This window comes from Opisthocomus hoazin, chromosome 6, assembly GCF_030867145.1.
Source record: "Opisthocomus hoazin isolate bOpiHoa1 chromosome 6, bOpiHoa1.hap1, whole genome shotgun sequence".
NCBI lineage: Eukaryota > Metazoa > Chordata > Aves > Opisthocomiformes > Opisthocomidae > Opisthocomus > Opisthocomus hoazin.
The window spans coordinates 45,406,553-45,425,217 of record NC_134419.1 but is presented as its reverse complement, the minus strand read 5'-3'; the positions used below and the strand labels follow the sequence as shown (position 1 = coordinate 45,425,217).

The following is an 18,665-nucleotide window of genomic DNA, read 5'->3' as shown; positions in this document are numbered from 1 at the left end:
TGTATTTTAATGGAAATAAGCTGACCAGCTCTTTTCCGAAATTAAACAAACCGGTTTAAGTTCAGATTTAAGGTTTCAATGTTTTGAGATAACTGATCTTCATTTTGTGTATGAGGAAAATAAAACCTATATTTGTCTTATTAATTTTATTAAAAACTAAACTAATAACACTAAAAATTAGTTTCATATTTCATAATTTTTCGCTTTCTCCCCTATCCTGAAGTTGCTCATAGGAATTATTAGTGTCTTCTGTGTGAAGGGCAGAAGAAAGAGGAGACAAGATGTCACTGAAAATCCAGGAATAAAACCTCGTAACACCAATGTACTTTTAAAAGGCAGGCATTCTTTATTGCAGCGCTGGATGCACAGGGGATAATTCCACCAAACGTGCATACCTTATACCTTTTCCGTGCAGTTTATATAGATCAAAAATATGCATATTCATTAGGTTTCCCAATCCACCTATACATATGCATAACCTATCCCTCTTATATTAAAATCAGTTCCAAGAAGTCATTTTCATAGACTCCTCCTAGCAGCGCTTGCGCAGTGCCTCCTAGTGGTGGTCGTTGGGGGTCCCAAGATGAAGGCTCATCCTCTTCATCACAGTGTTCGCTCATCGACCTTTGTTTCTGCGCAAACTCAATTCTCTTCTGGCTCCCATCCACACGGTAGGGTCGTCTTGACCGATTCTAGGTGACTTCCAGCCCCTATCAAAAACTAACCCCTTTGTATGGAGATGCAAGACTCTCTGCTTCAGTTAATTTACACAATAGATAGGTACTATAAATGCACCTACAACCATTAGGTAATGCTATTTCTATTAAAAATCCCCTTCACTACTATTTTTAACATTAACGGTTACCTAGAGACTAGACCCTCTGTTCTGAGCCCTAATGTCCAGATGGGTAGGGCTGTACAAGGGACATAGCAGCATTGTTCATGTTTATGGTTAACTGATTCTATCTCCCTGGTTACAAAGACATTGTGGATTCTGCCACTGACAGCCTCTTTGATTTGACAGGCTGCGTCACTACTCCACACCTCGGAATACCATGCCTCATACAACAACATTCAATATTTGCAAAGTGCTTAGAGCCTTCTGCTAATGGACGTTTAAAGAAGAAACAGACAAGTAAAGCTAGGGAGCACAGGTTTTGGCCAGACTTTCGGTGACTTCTAGGAAGAAGGTGATAATCTGTTAGGTAGGAAGAGAGCGTGTTATAAGGACATTAGATAGACCTCCGTGTACGTAACTAGCACGACTTTCGTTACACAATAGTCTCCTCTTAGCTTTAGATGCCTAGCTCTCAATCAACCACAATATTTCATTTTCAGACCAGATTTAAAACTGTCACGTACTTCACAGGTATTGCAAAAGTCAAAGCAATACAGGCAGAGATTTACTCAGAGCTGTTGTTAATACTGTTTAAGTAGCAAGGGCAGTTAGTAACTGCAGATTTTAAGGTTACCTTCAAAATATGAATTACTATGAAATCTAAATGTTGTTTAAAAGGAAATACACAGTTTACAGACAGCCAAGTAAGCACACCTTCCAGTATAGTGTCATCAAAATCTGTATTTCACAGAACTAAGCTGCAAAATGAAAGCAAAGAGGTTCTTAGTTCTTGCTTGGATAGACTTTCAAAGCATTACATACAAGGCAGTAAGCTGTGTGGAAAGCTTATATTTTCTATGAAAATTCAAACACAGAAAGAGCTATCCTTCTCCATGTTATCATCCTCAGGGTCTGTTTTACGTTTTCCAAGGGACAAGCACAAATTCCACCACTGCTCTATTAAATTCCTGCTGCAAGGATGAATAGCTTGAAGGCTGAAGCCGCCTACTGTTACTGTGGTTACCAAAGTTTCCTACCCACTGAATCATGTTCCAGTCTGGATATTTCAAGCTTGTCTTACTGGTAACAGTGTTTTCTTTCCTCTTTGCTGTTACTCAAACACAGAAGTATTTTGTACCTTTAGAACAGTCTTTGACTTCCATCCTCTGGCTGGTGTCCCAGGATCCACCCCGTCTTCACTGGCTGTTCATTCCAGGTGCTTTCGTTTACTCTGTCCCATTCCAAAATTCCAAACTCTACAGCACAACTGGTTCTTGCAGTGGAAGGGAATGATTTATCAAGCAGAGACACGAAGCATCTTCCAGCCATACATCCCGATGTGTGATTGCCTTCCCTGCAGGAACTATGTAACAGAGCAGTCTGAGACACTGAACAAGTACAGATTCGCCTTACAAAAGCTGCTCTGCAGGGGTAGTGATTTAAAGAAGCACCAGACATCCTAAACACAGATAATCAGCTCCGAAATGGGCACAGTCTTTGTGCTTCTAGAAAGCTGTTTGGTGAGCAACACCACCAGCAGCAGGACATCGCTGCTTCTATGCACTGTTTCGATAGTAAGACAGACCATTTTTTTATAGAAATCAAATTGGCAGCTTTAATCCAGGGTAAATGTGTGGTTGGACCAAACTACAAAGTTACTGATCTAAAAGCATATAATAAGGGTCATTCCTACGTTACATTTCTACCTAGATTGTAGTGGAACTTGTAGAGCAAGATATTGATGATATCAAATGGCCTCTTTGATACTGTACATGCTTTGCAATTGTTTACTTTTTAAAAATGCACTGCCAATCCCACTAGGAAACACACAAAAATATTTATCTAGTATAAAAGTGCAACAACTTGCCGAGATAAAAGTGTTCAAAAAGCAGACCTTTGTTTGCATTTCCGCTAGTCTTTTTTTCTCCATGGTGTATGAAGCATTTTCTTTGGTTCCTTTAGAATTAGCTACAAATGTATTGAGTGAAACAAACCTTTGAATCTTGACAGCACTTAATTAAACCCATCTTATTCTTCTTTAATTTTAAAAAAGCTGTCCTTGGGGCAGGGTAGGGGAAGACAAGAATAGCTGAAGAATCAATGAATGACCTAGGGCATTAATCAAACCCAAACTGGAGGGCTATAAAGACTCTCTGAGGAGTTACTAAACACCAATTTGCAAGTTCTAATGTAAGAATGAAGAAAATACCCTTACAATTTCCTAATACTCATGTCCTTGGGCAACAGCAAAATTCAGAAACAAAAATGTGTACCTAGTAAATTAAAAAGACTAGGGTGTTTTGAAGAATAAAATGTTGATACTTTTGTGTATTTTCCAAGAAAACTTACAAATCATAGGAGGGACTTTCCTGAAAATTACTTTTCATCGACTTCGTCTGCCGTGTTTTACTGGGCTTTTGTTATGAAGCTATGTCAAGTTCAAATAAGAAGAATGTCATGGAAGCAGTCTAGGGATACAATATGTATTTGAATGCTTGAATCAATTTATCAGTTAATGAAGCCATTAGAACTATGCAAATAGTTCATTTTTTCACAGATATATGAATATTAGAAAAGAAAATAATTGTAAAATAAATATATAATAATTTTTTATGTATTTTTTTTATTTTCCATTTTGAGCAGTATTTTTACTTTTAAATTTAAGGTTTTAAACCCACAAGATTTTCTTTAAATGTTTTGCTTAAATTAATTCGAAGGAAATTATTTGACTGCGGGTTATTTAATTTGGCAGGGCTCAAATAATTTTAACTATCTTAATGTAAAAACCTATGTAGATCAACTTCAGTGGTGTAAGCAGGGCTCAGCAAAGTGCATTTCTGAGTTGGGATAACAAAAACCAGAAACCCCACTAATTTTGGAGCTCCATAAGGAATTCATTTTCTCCACAAAATTAGAGATCACTGAAAACAGAAGTAAACTGGGGAATTGCTGAAGTCCTCTGTTTCCAGGACAGCTGTTACTATACAAGATGTACCTAGGTGATAAACTCCCAGGAAACTTTGATTTTATAAGTTAGGACCTTCAGGGTCCATGCTATATATATAAATTAATTAGGTCTCTGTATTGTGACAAAAGATTGGCCTCTTTCTGCCTGCTGTTGACTGGCAACACAGACAGTTCTCACCACCAGAGAGCCATTGAGAAATGAGTGCGTGAACGTTTTTAGGAACATATCACAGAACATCCTGGAGCTTCAGGGTCCGTGCCTGACACCCAGAATGTCCAAGAATGCCATTCTCAAGCAGGGAGAGATGAGAAGCCTCTTTGGTGACAAGGCCGCTGCCCATCTGCCCACTGACAATCGGAGCTATTTATGGCCTTACAGCACAGGCCCCCAAAATCACCACGACTTTTCGAAACCGTGGCCTGGCAAATTTCTCTAAGCCTGTCCTTCCATGTCATGTGCTGTTAGATTTTTGTTATAATGTTAAAATAACTCTGTCATTTCCCTTGAATAACTTCTACTGTAATTTGTAATACTGAGATGATGGGCAACAGACACAAAGACTGGTCCAAGTCAGCAAAAGCAGCTGATGAACTGAGTGGGACAGTTACAGAAATGTACCGTGTAACAATTGTGCAAACACAAAGGGACTTTTTGAGGATTTTTAAACTGCAAAAGCAACAAAGCACAAGATGAAGCGAGATCTGATGGGGAAATTATGCAGCTGTCGGTATGCTAAAAGATGAGTTCAGGAGGAGCTCACCCTACCTACCCTTCAGCCCTTTAGAAGATATAAAGAGCTATAAATTTAAAAATGACATAGAAGAATCAGTAAGACTCAATAGCAATGCCAAGAATTTGGCAGACCTAACCCACCTTTCCCAGTTTTCCTAATAACGTGTTGATTAGATGTACACTGTAGTCAAAAAAATAACTGTCTAATGAAAACTAATGCTTTGTGATATTGTATCTGCCACTGTATATTATTTCATGTTGCTAAACCATGGTGTTTAAGGTGACATTAGCAGCAGACTGATTTAATTTCTGTTTAAAAGGAAAATATACAATTTTAATTCCATTTATTTTTGCAGTGCCTTTTGAGCTCAGCTCTTACAGAAAGGAAGTCAGACATTTGGATAAATGAACCAGGTTGATTGAATATTGATAAGCCAATTTTTAATTTATCAAGGTTATGTAGAGGTGCTAACCTGACGCTGCATACTAACAAGAAATATCAACACACTAAGTGATGTGCACAGTGAAATATTTCTTTGGGGAAATAGCTCTGGGTGGACTGGGATTATTAAAATTAGAACCTTGCAATGAGCATAGAAAGTGACTTCCTAAGGGGAAATTAAAAGCAGGTGAGAAGAGTGACTGAGAGATTGAGATGAATAGGTGACAAATTTTATACTTTTCACAGACTGCAATGTAAAACCCACATCAAATCAGTACGGATGAGAGAGAAAGAGACCTGCCTTTCTGAGAAGTACAGTTAACTTGGCACAAGAAATGCTAATGCTTCACTTCTCTGAATTTTCAAAGCAAGCCAGGTAATCATTACAGACGGTACAATGCACTCTCCACATTGTCTTTTGTAGGGGGCTGCCAAGCCTTGCAGATTTTTGACAATGTCCAAACAACTGAGAAGGAGCAAGTGAGTATTATTCTTCAATCTTGGGAATTCAGGAAAGAGCACTGTGCATTGTAGCAAGAATAATGCCAGATGAATATGTAAGATTTCGGAAAAAGAGCAAGGATTCCTCTCTTGACTCGTAGAAGAAATTTATTAAAAAGACATTTTATAGCAGTGCTGGACCAATATCAGATGTTTGCATCTTTTCATTAGAGATAAATAATTAGAATACTTCATTTCATAGATTTATCAATAGATTAAAAGTAACGTGAGGCTCAAGTGTACATCGGTATGGGCAGGAAATACAAGAAATTACACTTTTCTTCAGGATTTCTTCCTCCTGTGAAGCTAAAAGTACTGACGTTTTACTTAAGAACTTTTTTGTGCTTTAGCTTCTGCTCACTCACTACCTCAGCAGTAAGCAACGTAACTGTGGCACCTTACACGTCTGGACTGATCCCAGCCAGGACAGTGACAGCTAGCGGTGTCTCAACATTGACTGCTGGTAGCATCTCACTAAGTATGAATGTTCTACCATAGCTGTATTAAAATCTGATTTCACATATGACTTCCCTTACTGCTGTCCTGCATGAAAGAAAAGTCTCTGATGTAAATTTGCTTTGTCAATACTAATTTTTATATAATTTCCTGCTCTGCAAGACCTTACTTTCTGTAATCTTTCGTCTGTACCCATAAAAGTGTGGGGCATATGGATTGAGATAGCATTCCTCTTGACCTGGACCACAATGGACTCCTGTCTTCAATTCTTCAAACACTTTTTACTAATATTCTCTCAAAGTTTCATAGTTTGTGACAGAGTAATGCTGTAGCTGCTTTATGCTTCAGTCAGACACAAAAAAATGTTTTTACAGCATTTTCCCCCAACTAGGAATACAACTGGGTAGACTCTAAAGAATCTATGGATCTCCTTATCACTTATATCATCCTAGTAGTGTGCTTTTCATCTGTGCATTATGCTACATGCTCCTGTCATTTTTCTCCTGTATGAGATCAATTACTCCCTAGTTTGACGCACATGCAGTACTTCAGGGTTTTGTTGATTCTTCACTGATATGTAATATCTCCAAACTTTGTTAACTTCGTTTGTGTTTCATTAGGGATATCCCATTTGCCTTTCAAAGGAAAATTCTTTTACTCCCCATACATATGCCCTTGGTGAGTTTGGAGTTGAATTTTCTCATTCATGACTTCACAAATGGTCACAATCTGGCACAGGTGACACTATTACCTGCTCATGTTTTGTCCTCCTTAGGACAACTTAACACCATCACCACTTGCAAAAGCTGCTTTCACCACCCCCCCCCCCCCCCCCATTTGGGGATACCCATTCAACAGGACAGTCTGATATCTAAACAGGTCATTGAAAAGCTACTTTTTTATTCTATCATAGCACTCACCTATTTACTCCACCTTTTCCAATGCAAAGTAACAACATAGTCATAAGTGCATTATTATTTCCAAAAGCTTACCTTCATGTTTGCATACAAAAACCAGCACATTTCTCATTTCTTCTGAAAATACTGATGTTTCAGATGGTTACAACAAAGAAATAATCCAGGGTGTTTCCTACCAAAAAATCTCCCCCCTGCTCCAAACCCAAAACAAATATTCATATATTGAATGATATCTTCAGGATATCACAAATATCATTCCTTTAACATTTGAGCAAATAATTAACAAACATGATATTAATGGGTAATGTCTAAAGCTACACATTTGAGACCGATTCTGATTTACTGCACTTCATGCATTATGAGTAAACCCAGAGTCAGGATAAAGGAATAAGATACTACTACAACTGAACAAAAGTAAGCAATTCCTGATAAAGACAGTTTAAAATTTTTCTAGAGTCTGTAAACTATTTCATATTGCCATAGGATTTTTGTGCTTGTATAGCATATATGTTCTTAACTTTGCTGCTGAGAAACTGCACTGATATAAGTACGTATTTGTCACATCCCTCCCAAAGAGGATGCAAAGGAGCATAGTGAAGCTGGAACAGAGAGAGGTATAGTCTGAATTTGATTTCTTTTGAGTGACCTATACTACTGTCGTGGTTCAATTCCTCTTATCTCTTTGACAGCATTAACTGGAAATAGAAATCTGAAATATTAAATTGATAATGCACAGCTTTTAATTTCCTTCAGATGTTATCACACTGCAACAATTTGCACAGCTCTGAGAATCAGTCTGTGTGAATTAATGATGCATTTCCATATCTGCATGATAAAGCTAGAGGGCTGTGACAATGTTTACATCTGATACTATTAGAATCTCTTCAATGACAATCATTAACAAGTCCATTAATGAGAACATATTTCCCTGAGGCACCATGGCCATTCGGCATTGTAATCTAAACCTATACTCTCCAGAAACTCTATTTAGAAAATAATGAAGTATGTCCCTGAACTGTATAAAGGTTATCAGCCAAGTTATCTCACTGAGCAGAAATGATGAGAGAGACTTCCTTCAGTATTGGCAGTATAGAAGATTAAAATGTACAATTGTAGTCTTTTTTTTTAAATCTATAACTGTATTAGAAATGCAGTTTCTGAAAGCTGCATCCCAACGTTTTCAAATAACCGAGCGACACGTACTCAAACCCTTAACTTTTAGAAGGTTGTATTTAACTGGAATAACAAAGGTCAGAAACTCATCACACTGCTTAATACAATCATCTGCTAATAATGACTCTGGCTTGTTACAACACAAATCCTGTTGGTTTGAAGCCTGTTCCATAACTTCTACCGATTTGACTGAAATAAGAACTACTACAATAGGCAATCCCTTCTTTGTCAGCACATGAAACAATTGTTCAAGAAATAGAAAAATTACTTTCATTTCAAAATTATTCTGTTATAAAAATATACTCAGCTTTCTATTTTCTGTGAAACTGGTTTCACCTCAGGCCTAACAGATAGTGACAGTCATTCACCCTACTACAGGCATCTCTGCTGGAAGCTTCAGAGCAGCAAATATTGTGGACAAAAATAGACAGCTGTTCCCAAGTCCTGAGACTTGCGGCAAGAATGACACTAGGAAGGTATCACTGCTGCAGTCTAGCCCTGTACTAATCTGGGAGTAACCAGAGTTTCAGACTCCTAGACTGTGTACTTGGTATCCTTCATCTGTGTTAAATCAAAAGTTTGCTGAAGTCAATAAAATACAAAGTCCTCCTTTAAACAGGTATTTTTGAAGAGGAATTTTTTGTGTCTTAAACTGCCACAAAACCACACCCAACTATTCATTATTACCATTAAAATACCCTTCATGAAGGCACAATTTCCCAGAATGTCAGTATTATGTAAAGCAAAATACATTACGCCAAAGATAAAAAGTAGAAGTGTGGATTGGTATACTGAAGCCATTTCATTTCCATTCCTGGGAAACACATCCCTAAAGCCTCCAAGCTCACCACTGAACTAGTCCCATTTTACCACAAATCTGCCTCAGTCATGATGGATTTTGCTTCTGCAGATAAACATCCACTTATCTTAAAGGATTACAGAAATTGAAAGACAACCGGCAATAAATTAATTGCAATGCAAATCTAAACACTTCCTTCAAGAGCTAGCACTGGTCATTCACATTTTTTTAGGATTATATATTTTTTTGCCCCAGTAATATCAATCTATTGATATATAGAATCTATTTATGTTTGTCCTGGGTTTGGCCAGGACAGGGTTAATTTTCACCGGACTCCAGGAAGGGGCACAGCCGGGGGGTGGGGGCTGACCCCACCTGGCCAAACGGAGCCCGGTATTCCATACCATGTGACGTCACGCTGGGTTCCGGTGGGGGGGGCGGCGCGGCGGGAACGCTCTCGCGGCTTGGGCGGGCGCAGCGCCGGTCCGGTTTCGGGAGAGCGGCTGTTGTACGGTTCGTGGTTGTGTTTTCTCCTTATTTGTATCGTTGTTGTTCCTGTTTTCCCTCTGTTTGCTGTTCTGTTAAACTGTCCTTATCCCGACCCACCGGTTTCTGCCTCTTTCTTTCCATTCTCCTCCGCACGCCGGCGGGGGGAGGGGCGGCCGCGTGGCGCTTTTGTTGCCGGCGGCAGCCGAAACCAAAACATTAATTGGCGCCCAGACGTGGAGCGGGGATAACGGCAGGGCTGAGCAGCGGGTGTTAAAACTGCTTTCATAGATTTTGTTAAAATTTATTATACGCATTTACTGTGCTAGTTAAAGTCGCCGGTAAAAATGTTTCTGACTTTGGTCAAATATCTGTGCTACGTAAATCCTTACTTGCTGTATGTGTTTACTGCCATGCTGTTCATCATCGCTGGGAAAAAGATCAGGATGATGATTTTGCTCTACCTTACGATATCGACTTATGATATGATAACATCACTGTGCATGAAATTAGTCTTGTATTTGCATGCGGCACTGCGGTCATTTCCGTACCTCGGATCCTATGTCTTAGATTTTGTTAATAATCAAACCCAGTCTGTGGGGAAAGCCGAAGGGGATACCTTCCCCCACTCTTTCGCCCCCCCTCTCTTCCTCAGGCTGGTCCTAACTGCTTTTGAGAATTTCGAGTACCCGTGGGATGCTCAGGGCAGCACTCTCCTTTTGTTCTGCCTGCTGAACGGGTTCTGGGTTTTGTTTAGGGTTAAGCAAGTCGTTAAGAACATCCTGCAGAGACCTGCCCCGGGGCCGGATAGCTGTGAGTGGCTGGGTGTGTGGGACAGCATGGGCAGATGTCTAGAGCAGTGGGCACCACCGGTGTGTTTTAAACTCACCCCTGAACAAATACAGAATCCGGATAATCTGGTAAAATATCTGAAAAAAGTGTGCTGCCACCCTGGGAACTCCAGAGAGACACAGATCACCACAATGTGCTGGGGTCTAGCCCATGCCTACCGAGCCCTGTTCAACACTGTTCAGTGCCTTAAAGGGGAAAGGGGGGGAAGCGAAGCGGCAGGCGCTGCAACTGGCGCTGCCCCCCCAGCCGGCCCTGCAGCCCCTCCAGCCCAGCAGGCAGTCACAGCCCCCCAGACTGGCACCGCCGCTGCCACAGCTGCAGGGTCTGCCTCGGTTTCCCTGGCAGGCACAGCAGCTGCTCCAGCCCCAGCTCCAGCTGCAGGCATCGCAGCTGAGCCCAATGACCAACCTGTGCCAGTAGCAGTCGCCCCTGTAAAACTAAAGAAAGACGCAAAGAGAGCAGATCGCTCTGGGAGGGATGACGATGAGCCAGGGTCATCACGGGAGATAGAGACAGAGATCATCACCCGGTCCCTGTCCCAGGGGGAGCTGCGAGACATGCGCAAAGACTTCAGCCGCCACCCAGGCGAGCACATTGCCACCTGGCTGCTGCGGTGCTGGGATAACGGGGCTAGCAGCTTGGAATTAGAGGGCAAGGAAGCCAAGCAGCTGGGATCCCTGGCCAGGGATGGGGGCATTGACAAGGCCATTGGGAAAAAGGAACAAGTCCTCAGCCTCTGGAGGAGACTTCTGTCGGGCGTGAGGGAGAGGTACCCCTTCAGTGACGATTTTGTATGCTATCCTGGCAAGTGGACCAATATGGAAAGGGGTATTCAGTACTTGAGGGAATTAGCTGTGCGGGAGCTGGTTTACTGTGACACAGACGATGAGCAGGTACCCACAGACCCAGATGAACTCCAGTGCTCACAATCCATGTGGAGGAAGTTTGTGCGGAGCGCACCCTCCTCGCATGCCAACTCACTGGCAGTTGTAAACTGGAAAGGTAAAGACGCACCAACAGTAGACGAGGTGGCTGTCAGACTCCGCCAATATGAGGAAAGTCTCTCTTCCTCCCTTGTCTCAGCCGTGGAGAAACTGGTCAAGCGACTAGACAGGAATATGTCCTACTCCCCACCTGTACGGGCCAGTGTCTCAGCTATTAGGGGCAGGCGTTTCTCTGCTCAGGAGAGGGAATACAGAGGCTATACACCCCGGGGCACCCTGTGGTTCTACCTGCGTGACCATGGAGAGGACATGAGGAAGTGGGATGGAAAACCCACCTCAAGTCTAGAGGCACGAGTACGTGAGTTGCGAGGTAAAACAATCACAAAAGGGGACTCTGTTAGGAAAAATGCCGCTCCAGTTTCCAAAAGCCAGCTCTCCAGACCAGGTAGACAGTTCGACCTTGATTCCGATCCTCTGGAGGGGACCTCCAAGTCATTTTTACAGCAGGTGAGCAGCAATTTCTCTGACGAGGATTAGAGGGGCCCTGCCTCCAGCCAGGTGGAGGAAAGGGACAACCGTGTCTATTGGACGGTGTGGATTCGGTGGCCTGGCACGTCAGATCCACAAGAGTATAAAGCTCTAGTGGACACTGGTGCACAGTGTACTTTAATGCCATCAGAGTTCAAAGGGTCAGAGCCCATTTGCATTTCCGGAGTGACAGGGGGGTCCCAAGAGCTGAGTCTACTGGAGGCTGAAGTGAGCCTCACTGGGCAGGACTGGCAGAAGCACCCCATTGTAACTGGCCCCGAGGCTCCGTGCATCCTTGGGATAGACTATCTTAGGAGAGGCTATTTCAAGGACCCAAAGGGGTATCGGTGGGCTTTTGGCATAGCTGCTGTGGAGACGGAAGAAATTAAACAGCTGTCCATTTTGCCTGGTCTCTCGGAGGATCCTTCCGTTGTGGGGTTGCTGAGGGTTGAAGAACAACAGGTACCCATCGCCACCACAACGGTGCACCGGCGACAGTATCGTACCAACCGAGACTCCCTTCTCCCCATTCATCAGCTGATCCGCCAGCTGGAGAGTCAAGGAGTGATCAGTAAAACTCGCTCACCCTTTAATAGTCCCATATGGCCAGTGAGAAAATCTACTGGAGAGTGGAGACTGACAATAGACTACCGTGGCCTGAATGAAGTCACACCACCGCTGAGTGCTGCTGTGCCAGACATGCTAGAACTTCAATATCAGCTGGAGTCAAAGGCAGCCAAGTGGTATGCGACAATTGACATCGCTAATGCATTCTTCTCCATCCCTTTGGCAGCAGAGTGCAGGCCACAGTTTGCTTTCACCTGGAGGGGCATCCAGTACACCTGGAATCGACTGCCCCAGGGGTGGAAACACAGTCCCACCATTTGCCATGGACTAATCCAGACTGCACTGGAAAAGGGTGAAGCCCCAGAACATCTGCAGTACATCGATGACATCATTATATGGGGCGACACAGCGGAGGAAGTTTTTGAGAAAGGGGAGAAAATAGTTCAAATCCTTCTGAAAGCCGGTTTCGCCATTAAGCGAAGTAAAGTCAAGGGACCTGCGCAAGAGATCCAGTTTTTGGGAATAAAATGGCAGGATGGGCGCCGTCAAATCCCAATGGATGTCATCAACAAAATAGCAGCTATGTCTCCACCAACCAGCAAAAAGGAAGCACAGGCCTTCCTGGGTGTTGTGGGTTTTTGGAGGATGCACATCCCAAATTACAGCCAGATTGTAAGTCCTCTGTACCACGTGACCCGGAAGAAGAATGATTTTGAATGGGGCCCTGAGCAACGACAGGCATTTGAACAGATTAAACGGGAGATAGTTCATGCCGTAGCCCTTGGTCCAGTCCGGTCAGGGCAAGATGTTAAAAACGTGCTCTACACCGCAGCCGGGGAGAATGGCCCAACCTGGAGTCTCTGGCAGAAAGCACCAGGGGAGACTCGAGGTCGACCCCTGGGGTTCTGGAGCCGGGGATACAAAGGATCCGAGGCCCGCTATACTCCCACTGAAAAAGAGATTCTGGCAGCATATGAAGGCGTTCGAGCTGCTTCAGAAGTGGTCGGCACTGAAGCACAGCTCCTCCTAGCACCACGATTGCCGGTCCTGGGCTGGATGTTCAAAGAGAGGGTCCCCTCTACGCATCATGCCACCGATGCTACGTGGAGTAAGTGGGTCGCTCTGATCACCCAGCGTGCCCGAATGGGAAACCCCAGTCGCCCAGGAATTCTGGAGGTAATCATGGACTGGCCAGAAGGCAAAGATTTCGGAGCATCACCAGAGGAGGAGGTGACACGTGCTGAAGAGGCCCCACTGTATAACCAGCTGCCAGAAGATAAGAAACAGTATGCCCTGTTCACGGATGGGTCCTGTCGCATTGTGGGGAAGCAGCGGAGGTGGAAGGCTGCTGTATGGAGCCCTACACGACAAGTCGCAGAAACTGCCGAGGGAGAAGGTGAGTCCAGCCAGTTTGCAGAGATGAAAGCCATCCAGCTGGCTTTAGACATTGCCAGTCGAGAGAAGTGGCCAGTGCTCTATCTTTACACCGACTCTTGGATGGTGGCCAATGCCTTGTGGGGGTGGCTGCAGCAATGGAAGAAGAACAACTGGCAGCGCAGAGGCAAACCTATCTGGGCTGCCCCATTGTGGCAAGATATTGCTGCCCGGCTAGAGCAGTTGGCTGTAAAAGTCCGTCACGTGGACGCCCACGTCCCTAAGAGTCGGGCCACTGAAGAACATCAAAACAACCACCAGGTAGATCAGGCTGCTAAGATTGAAGTGGCTCAGGTGGATCTGGACTGGCAACATAAGGGTGAACTCTTTATAGCTCGGTGGGCCCATGACACCTCGGGCCACCAAGGAAGAGACGCGACATACAGATGGGCTCGTGACCGAGGGGTGGACTTGACCATGGACACTATTGCACAGGTTATCCATGAATGTGAGACATGCGCTGCAATCAAGCAAGCCAAGCGGGTAAAGCCTCAGTGGTATGGAGGACGATGGCTAAAATATAAATACGGGGAGGCTTGGCAGATTGACTACATCACACTGCCACAAACCCGCCAAGGCAAACGCTATGTACTCACAATGGTGGAGGCCACCACCGGATGGCTGGAAACCTACCCTGTGCCCCATGCCACCGCCCGGAATACCATCCTGGGCCTGGAAAAACAAGTCCTGTGGCGACATGGCACTCCCGAAAGAATCGAGTCGGACAACGGGACTCACTTTCGCAACAGCCTCATAGACACCTGGGCCAAAGAACACGGTATTGAGTGGGTGTATCACATCCCCTACCATGCACCAGCCTCTGGAAAGATCGAACGTTACAATGGGCTGCTAAAAACCACTTTGAGGGCAATGGGGGGTGGGACTTTCAAAAATTGGGATACCCATTTAGCAAAGGCCACCTGGTTGGTCAACACCAGAGGGTCCACCAACAGGGCTGGTCCTGCCCAGTCAAAACCTCAGCGCCCAGTAGAAGGGGATAAAGTCCCTGTAGTGCACATGCGGAACATGTTAGGGAAGACAGTTTGGGTTAGTCCTGCCTCGGGCAAAGGCAAGCCCGTCCGGGGGATTGCTTTTGCTCAAGGACCTGGGTGTACCTGGTGGGTAATGCGGAAGGATGGGGAAGTCCGATGTGTACCTCATGGGGATTTAATTTTGGGCGAGAATAGTCCATAAATAAATTGTATAAAGTTAGTTGTTAAATAACCCTGTCACTGTCTGTTATCACTGTTATAATTGTTATATGTTGTACCAGTAGTAGCATAGTAAGAATCGTCCAGATTAAAGAAGGATGGACTTTTTCAATGAAAACCTAGCAGAGCACGGTGATGATGGAACTGGACCTGGTTTTCAACAACTGGCATCCAGCGACTTCATCAAGATCAACATCTCCTGCAGACTGTGGGCACGGGCTGCACCAGATACATCAGCCGTGAGCTCCGGATGCAGCAAGTGACCGCCCATCACCACACATCACCTCTCCCGCCATGGAAGACCATTACGACAGATGGAGCCTGAAGTCATGGATTAAATGAACTCAACGGACACTTTAGAGTGATGATCCATAGATTAAAGGAATGATATCTGGAGACAGGAGAAGTGGTGGTGATCAGCTGGACAATGGGGGACCTGGGCATGACGTAGATGGTATGGAATAAGGGGTGGATAATGTCCTGGGTTTGGCCAGGACAGGGTTAATTTTCACCGGACTCCAGGAAGGGGCACAGCCGGGGGGTGGGGGCTGACCCCACCTGGCCAAACGGAGCCCGGTATTCCATACCATGTGACGTCACGCTGGGTTCCGGTGGGGGGGGCGGCGCGGCGGGAACGCTCTCGCGGCTTGGGCGGGCGCAGCGCCGGTCCGGTTTCGGGAGAGCGGCTGTTGTACGGTTCGTGGTTGTGTTTTCTCCTTATTTGTATCGTTGTTGTTCCTGTTTTCCCTCTGTTTGCTGTTCTGTTAAACTGTCCTTATCCCGACCCACCGGTTTCTGCCTCTTTCTTTCCATTTCTCCTCCGCACGCCGGCGGGGGGAGGGGCGGCCGCGTGGCGCTTTTGTTGCCGGCGGCAGCCGAAACCAAAACAATGTTGTTCACTCCTTGTACCATAAGAAGATCTGACTGGAGACTGACTGTTAGCACAGTAGTAAATACTAATACCTGTTATTTCTGTCATATTCATGATGAGGTCTATGCTTTGTTGGCAAATTGAGATGAGAAATAAAATAAATATGGAGGCAATTAAAACCTACCCCTGTTTAATATGAGATTCTTCAGTTTTTCTCTGTAGCCTCTGTTAGAAAGAGAAGACTGAACTAGATGAACCTTCAGTTTAGTCCGGTATAGGAATTTCTGTCTGTATAAATACAGTCTAGTTTAGAAAAGGTTTAAACCACTTCTGTTTCCTCTTAAGTCTCTCACAGACAGCTTGGGAGATTATGTACAATACCCGTGTCTTTACTCGGTTTCCTTAGCCATGTTATAATTTCAAAGTTGATTTCCTAGAGCCGTAAATATGCTTAAAAATTTTCACTTGCAAATTTTCACAGCTCTTAGCTGGAAAGGAAAACATATTGTCAATAGTCATGTTAAGCGTGTTGAAATTCTGAAGATATTATTACTCTCTAAGAATTTAACATTTAAAAACATAACTTGAAATTTCACATAATATGTTATCCCTCAGTGAACAACAAGGTCGCTTCTAAGCAACTGTATGTGAAGTGTTACATACAGAAATGCAAAGGAAGTTATTTTTATAAAATACATTTTTAAAATCCAGAACCCTTCCCTCCCTCCAAGGGAACAAATTATTTTTTCCTCGAAACCAGCATGCCGCTAGATTCAGACTCTGTTTGCCAAATCTGAGTCTGGATGAACGCTTCGCAGTGAAGCCATAATACCTCGGAAAGAGAAAACACACATAACGAACCCGACAAGAATAGCAGTGCACACAGGGCTGAGCCATGGGAACAAGCACTGTGCCAAAATTAATCACTTCCAGGAAAGTACAACTCCTTCATGTTTGTCTTTAGTGCCTGCCAATGGTGCTGACAACTTTTAACATGAGGCAATATATTAAGAATTTTTTTGAAAACCTGCAAAGAGATTAAAGAATGGTGATAAGTCTCCTCATTCTCAGCTGAAGCAATAAATGGCAATGAAGTTTCTGAAACACACTGAAAAGTCTGCTTCAGCACACAAAAGTACTTGAACTGTATTTGTGTCAATTCACAGGAAAACTTGAATTCAAAGTTCCCGGTGGAATGTATCTTTCCCAGGATATTCAGCCACCTGTGGTCTTCTAACAATGTAGGCTTTCATCCTTTGTTGCACTGGCTGAGAAAAATATCAGGCAGAGTTCTGCATCAACACTTCTGCAAACCCACTTAAAATTCTTAAGAAAAGCATTTAAAAAAAAAAATCTTTCTAGGTTTTCATTGTGCATAGCATATAATCTTTTTCTGTGACGTAATGAGTAGTATTTGCTTCTCTTGGCAATTCAACTACCTTTTTTATTTTTCAGTGGCTCACAGGAGCCTCTGCAAACTTTACTGCATCTGTTGCCTCAAGTAAGTTTTTCCTATATATGTACAAACATCAGTTTGGAATCTTCAAATCTAAAAAGAGATTTAACCTAAGATTTATTGTACCATCATTGCAAGCTCATTTCTCGAATATTTTACATGTAGTGAAGGATCATTGCCTTCCAATTCTACTTCAAGAAAGGCATTAAGTACAGTCTGGTTTTGTGATCCATTACATTCTGCTTAGGAGTCTACTAATGCACAGCTTCTTGTACTACTGCATTGTCTCCTTGAGACTCGGCATCTTCTTAACAAGACCATCCTTGTCAGGAACAGGGTTTCCATGGCAACAAAATAGTAGACAGATTTCTAATTACCTTTGGACGGCTAACCTTCATTATTGTTCCATGACTCCACTGAGTCAGTGTTTCTGGAAATCACTCATTGCAGGCGATGTCTCCCAACAGGCTGACTCTGCAAGACAGGGAAGAAGCCCAGTTTAGTGACTTAGGAATAATAATGAGAAATATACAGAGTGATGAAACGAAAAAAAAGAAAGGAAAAACCATGCAACAGTACAACGATTTGAAGAAAGGAAAATGGGAGAGAACAGAAAAAGATAAAGTGGGAAGGCAAAACTGGACAGAAGATAACAGAATGGGAAGAAAGCTCAGGGACAAATGTAGGAATGACAGCTACTCTTGCTTCTCTATAAGCAGAGTAGTATATGTCAAGTATCTAATTCTAGATAGATACACAGAGAAATGTCAATTTGCTGTCCAGTATCTTGTTCTCTAGTCTTTGGGGGTCACTTCAGAAGTCAGGCTCAAGATCTTCCCAAAAGGCTGCAGGCTGAAGTGGACACTAGTTTCCATGGGCGATTGCCCGCACACTCCCTGAAGTGTGTAGATTTCAACAGAAAAAACCCAAAATACTTAAATCTGACTTTCTACATTGGCCTTTCTGGATCTCCACACGCACTTTGTGCAAATCCCTTGGCAGTCTATTTTGGCTAGAGGAGTTAGCAGCTCTTGGCAGCTCATTCTCAAAAAAGCATTTAGTAACTCCTGTTGACTTCTCTGTATGTGATTATCAACGAACATTTTCTCCTCTTCTCTACTGGTGGTACACAGAGCTTTAGACAGGATAGTATTTATCAACGTTATTGCTGCAAATACTACTTTTACAGTCTCAAATGTCATCTTAAAATCTCAATACCTGCAAGTCTCCGATACGGTTACATCAATTGCAATTGGTTCACACAATGATAAACTGTCAAGTCTGTTGGGTTTTTGCAGTTTTCCCCTTATCTTTCACTTTTTGAATTCTGCCACTGCTGTATGGAATTGCATTATTCCTTGGGAAATGTAAGATCTGCACAGTCTTTTCAATGAAAGACAGCATTCACAAGTTTTATGAACAGTAGAAGGCAGCTGTAAATGTATTCAGAAGCATGAAACAGAGCAATTTTCTTCCTGATTTTTATGTAA

At 43.3% G+C, this 18,665-nt stretch overlaps 1 long non-coding RNA gene across 1 annotated transcript; it reads right to left on the bottom strand.

The window, feature by feature from the left end:
- Nucleotides 1-465: 465 nt before the first annotated feature.
- LOC142361613 (uncharacterized) lies at nt 466-17,643 on the bottom strand. The gene is made up of 3 exons (XR_012764245.1): nt 17,553-17,643; nt 1,977-2,201; nt 466-1,198 (listed from the first exon to the last, which is right to left on the bottom strand). It is a non-coding gene; the product is annotated as an uncharacterized LOC142361613 (long non-coding RNA).
- Between the last annotated feature and the right edge of the window lie 1,022 nt (nt 17,644-18,665).